Consider the following 6,000-nt stretch of genomic DNA (forward strand, 5'->3'; position numbering starts at 1 on the left):
CGGGGTGGGGGACTGTTCCTAAAGGCAGCCTAAAGTGATGCTTTTGGCAAGAAACTTTGGTTTAAAACTCCTATCCCAACTAGTTTGAAATACTCCAGATGTCTCTGTTTTTGAGGGAGAATCTTTAAGAGTCTCCTGCTCCATTCCCTTTTCAGTGGGTCAGGGCTGCGGTTGGCCTCTTCCTAACCTAGGCCTGCTCAGCTGTGCTAAGGAAAACCTATCCACAGCACGCTGCAACCCTGCCTCTCTTCTCTTCCCCCCATTATCATATTTATAGCAAGATGAATTGCAGTGGTGAGTCTGCATCCATGTTCTCAGGAAGAACAGCAGTACTACTCCATGGTTGCAGCTGCTTGTGCTTTATCTCCCCAGTCCAGGTGTCTCTGGTCTGCAGGATGGTGGGGGGAGGTGGCATTTAGGGTGGAGAGAAACCGCTTCCATTAGCAATACTGCCATAGCGCTGAAGAGCCTACATTCCCTCTGGATGTAACTTCACCTCACTGCCCCAGCACAGGCCAGAGAGCACAGGATGTGTGTGGAACAATATTCACTTCCCAGCTGGGAGGGCAGCTTTGATCTCTCTGCGTGTCTGTCTTGTCTATTTAGACAATATAATATCTCACTGTTTTCTTGGTCTTCCCTGTCTGTGTCCATCCATTTTCTCTGTTCTTATACTTAGATTGTAAGCTCCTTGGGGCAGGGACTGTATTTTGTTCTGGTTTGCACCTGGCACAATGGAGTCTTGGTACATGGCTAGGGCTCATAGGTGCTACAATAATAAGGATACAGCAGAAAAAGCAGTGAATCAACAAGTTTCAGCTGACCTGGCTGTGCCACCATCCCTAGCCATTGCTGCACACTGTGGAGACTAGCTGCAAACCTAGAAGAGTGGAGGCTATGTCCAAAGAAGGTGGACCTTCCTTCAGGCCAGCCTTCAGCTGGATCCATCTGCAGGTGTCTCACAGAACAGATGTCTCATAGAGCATTTGATCTAGCTTGCTCAATTCATCAGAATTTGTTCAGAGAGTCAGAGTAGTTGCTTCCGATACATGAAAGACATAAGAGGTCCTTGGGGGTCAGCTGAATTACTTCCATTGCTTGAACCTTTTTTATATATTGATGGAAGTAGCTACACTTAGCCTGAGGTATCATATTAGCAAGAATTATTGCTAATTAGCATGAGGTCATGATGCCACTGATTATTTTTTTCCTCCTGTTGGGTTATGGATAAACAAGCAGGTAGCATTCCGCATCTGAAGATTACAAAATTAAGGGATTTGTCACATCCCTAATGAAATTAGGTTCATAAGCAAATAAAAGCATGCTTGGTTTTCCAAACCACAGATCCCTATACACAGCCCCAGCTGTCATGGAAATAAATATTACGCCTGGCTGAAAGGAATCTGTTCAACTTGTCCCTTCAAAATTAAAAATATCATGGGTGCAACTATAAATAACTAGATCTCAGCATGGAGGAATATCTACTGACAGCAGGGAATGCTTGACAACTCACTGCATGGTAAATCATTGTTCTTCAAAGGACTAAGACCTGTATATATGCACATGCCGAAAAGAACCCATTGTCTGCTCAGAGGAGCAATAAGGTTAGGGATCCAGATCTTGCAAATGCAAACAAGTATGGAAGTGCAGTCTCTTTCTTGAGAGATATCCTCTACTTGCACTCCAACATACTTGAACTTCAAAGTAAGTACTTGACATATTACCTGATATTTGGTATGTGGTTAAGTCCCAAACAGGAAAGAGAAATTCAGAGCTAAATTCACTTCTCAGTTACATATACTCAACGCTACTGACTTCCCTTGAACTTTTTGGAAATGAATAGAAAAAACTCAGCTGGAATTTGGACTACAGTATTACAGAAGCTATTAAAATGATTACAAAATCTGTATTTTATCCTGTGGCTAAATAACTATGACATAACCTTGTAAGTGTCTCTTCTGACTATTCAAATAATTGTAGAAGTTAACTTATTTTCTTCTCTCGGTCTGGCTTTCCATTCCTTGTTATATTCCCAGAGACAGAATGAGATGTATGGTTGAACATATGGATACCAAGAGATCAGTTTTTCCTAACAGTTACATTTGTGGAAGAGCAATGAAAATTTCTTCCCATCTCATGTAACATTTAACGATGCAAGAAGCATGCTTAATGACAGTGGGCAATAAAACTCATCTATAAATCTTATAAGATCTTGAAGTTTGCATGCTAAGGGACTCACACAGCACTTGTAATCATCATGATTACTTGAATTATAAGTGGAGCTGTGGGGAGAAAGGCAATTCTGTCTCATGGAGGATTTAGATATTTCAAAATTGTATTTCATTCCAATTTGGAATACGGGGCAGACAGCCGCCTTCCGTTCCTGTCTTCTCTTCTATATGGCTCTGACACCTCTGGTTTGTAATGACCACTGTGTACTTTGTGTTTTATAAACGACCACCGTCTTCCAGTCCTGTGCAGCAATTCTATTTACAGTGTCAATACAGTCATAAGAGAGGGAAGATATTCTCAATGCAGAGATCTCCATTTACCCTGGTCCTGCTGGTCTCTCTGTTCCCCCTACCCCTGCATTTCCTTTATGTACTCCTTTGCTACTCTTGCAGTCAACAGGATAAATAGCTCCTTTGATCTCCTCAGCCCAGGCTGATCTAGTAATTAGCTCTCCTTCTTTCAGTCATGCCCTTTCCAGGGGGAACTAACTGGATTTGCAGTGACGCTGCTGGTTCTCAGCATTCCATCACGGAATGACCATTTTGAAATTCTTTACATCATGACCGAGAGGGTGGCCAGACCTGACCTAACATGGGGGATGTGTGCAAGTGCACATTGGTTAATTTAGCCTGATTTCTATGGCTGCAATTGCACCTTCGTACCCTGGGTAAAGAAGCCCCTGCCAAGGATTGAGGCAGACAAGGAAACCCCCAGGCAACGTGGTAAAAAAAAGAATCAAACATCTCTGCTAAATCTTTCAGTTTTGACAAATTAGAAAAATTTCTGACCAGCTCTAATAATAAGCAAACTCTTTACTACTGTGCACCTTTGCTAAATACTGCAATACTGTACATTGATGATCTTTGCTGTTCAAAGTACTTTAACAGGTATGCTTTACTCATTGAAAACAAACTTCATGCCCATAGGCATGCCGAAAAAGGACACTGCTCATATTACTTATGGTAGTTGCTAATAGAGCAAAATGTACTTTTAAATATGTATTTATATCCTCTCCTTGTTGGGAAGGGTTAGCGATGGCGTTGGTAGCTAGGGTCAATCCACATGCTCCCAATAAGTAGGTTGTGTTATACCAATTACCAGCTCTTAATCTGATGCAGCCTTGCAGAATTCGATCTCCATATCACTGTCACAAATGAGGCTTCAATTAAGCAAGGTTCCTGAGTGCATGCCAAACTTTAACCATGTGAATAGTCCCACTGAAATCAGCGGATAGCACTTCACCAGGTGGGCTGCCAAGGAGCAGAAACAGATATAGCCTCATAATTCAACAGGGGCACTATACTAAACTGCTGAAAGGTCTCCAAAATACAGATTTCATTTATCTAATATTATTATTTTCAAAGTTATAGGCAATGAGAAAAGTTTGAGATACTACTTTGATCAAAGCTTGTTTGGGTCTGGTATGTATTCTCATGACCAGTCTCAGAAGGACGTGAGCTACAACCCAGTAACCATAAAAAGTTACATCTGAACAAGCACAAAGGTTGCAGGATTTTAGTTCATACCGTTACATCTGCCTTTATCTAATTATATAAGACAAAAAACATGCAGCCACTTCATGTTAACTGAAGTCCAGTACTACTGGATTATCATTAAACTGTTGAAATGTGTAGATAATTTAAGGTTTAACAAGTCAGGGTAGATTGCCTCAATGCACTGGAGAGATGAAAGGATTATTCTGCCTCCTTTCCATCTGTTAGAATTAACTGTCCTTAAATCCATAAGGCTTATTTATCAAACAGCTGTTCCTTGCTCTTTGTATTGTCCCTTCTCCTTACCATTACACTTGATGATCATAGAGTTGTAGGACTGGAAGGGACCTCGAAAGGTCATCTAGTCCAGTCCCCTACATTTGTGGCAGGACTAAGTATTATCTAGACTATCCCTGACAGGTGTTTGTCTAACCTGCTCTTAAAAATCTCCAATGATGGAGATTCCCCAATCTCCAGGGGCAATGTATTCCAGTGCTTAACCACCCTGACAGTTAGGAAGTTTTTCCTAAAGTCCAACCTAAACCTCCCTTGCTGCAATTTAAGCCCATTGCTTCTTGTTCTATCCTCAGAGGTTAACAAGAATAATTTCCCCTTCTTCTCCTTGGGACAACATTTTATGCATTTGAAAACTGTTATGTCCCCTCTCAGTCTTCTCTTCTCCAGACTAAACACACCCATTTTTTTTAATCTTGCCTCATAGGTCGTGTTTTCTAGACCTTTAATCATTTTTGTTGCTCTTCTCTGGCCTTTCTCCAATTTCTCCACATCTTTCCTGAAACGTGGCGCCCAGAACTGGACACAATACTCCAGTTGAGGCCTAATTAGCATGGAGTAGAGCAGAAGAATTACTCCTCATGTCTTGCTTACAACACTCCTAACACTTCCCAGACTCTGCTTTTTTTTGCACTAGTGTTGACTCATATTTAGCTTGTGATCCACTAGGACCCCTAGATCTCTTTCTGCAGTACTCCTTCCTAGGCAGTCATTTCCCATTTTGTATGTGTGCAACTGATTGTTCCTTCCTAAGTGAAGTACGATGCATTTGTCCTTATTGAATTTCATCCTATTTACCTCAGACCATTTCTCCAGTTTGTCCAGAACATTTTAAATTTTAATCCTATCCTCCAAAGCACTTGCTACCTCTCCCAGCTTGGTAGCAGCTGTAAGCTTTATATGATATATAGGATTGCTTCCTCAGGGGCTTCATATTCAGTACAGGTGTAGACAGCTTTTTGAGCACCGTCAATCAGAAATGTCTATTGTCAGGGATCTATGTATTTACACCTTGTCTCAATACATCTAGCTTTAATGACTTCATAAAAGTTCTACTTAGTCCTTGCTGAGAAGAGACGACCAACCCCCTTTTGTTAGTGTAATTATAAAATTTGATTAGATGCAATGGGCCAAATCTTGCTCTCAATATAAGCCTTTCCACCTGCCCTCTGGTCTTCTCCATGCAAAATTTGTCCTCTGACTAGAAGATGCCTGGTAAAGTTTCCAAATCTTGGGTGACTGAGAAGGGACAGAGAGCATAAGTCAGAAAAGAGAAGTGTGATACCATAGTGTGTAGGAATAGAGTAGTATCCTTTTAAATAATTTGTGAGCCTGTAAGGGTGCCCACTGTGTTCTATTTTTTTTTAGAAGCCACCAGAATCCAGCTACGTTAGCAGTATGCATGTAGCTAGACCTGACATATTTGAATATGCTGAGTAAACAGAGTTATTTGGGACCCAACTGTCTCCATGTGGTCTCTCATAGTGTTATCGTTATGTAAAGGAGTAAAAGAAGCACCGAAAGAGATTGCAGGGGGAAAAGACAACCAAGACAGAAGGCATATGGACTAGGGAGAGTCCTTAATACAAGGAAAGGTGATATGCAGGGTGAAAGAAGAAAAAGAGGGAAGAGAAGACACAAGAAGTGAAGGCAGGTATTGTTCCAAATCCTACCTGAAAGGAGCTATACTGATTTATACCAGCAGCAACGCTGGCCCAACATCTGTCAAAGGGGAGTGACAATACTCCTACCTTCTGTCTGTCTTGTTTCTATATAACTCCTTACAGGCATAGGACGAATTTTGCTATGTATTTACGCAGAGCCTAGAAGAATGGGGACCCTGGTTTCATTTGGGGCTTCTAATCTACTATGGCAGGGTTTCTCAAACAGGAGTCACCGCTTATGTAGGGAAAGCCCCTGGTGGGCTGAGCCGGTTTGTTTACCTGCCCCGTCCACAGGTCCGGCCAATCGCGGCTCCTAC

Source organism: Trachemys scripta, chromosome 9 (genome assembly GCF_013100865.1).
Source record: "Trachemys scripta elegans isolate TJP31775 chromosome 9, CAS_Tse_1.0, whole genome shotgun sequence".
Classification (NCBI taxonomy): domain Eukaryota; kingdom Metazoa; phylum Chordata; order Testudines; family Emydidae; genus Trachemys; species Trachemys scripta.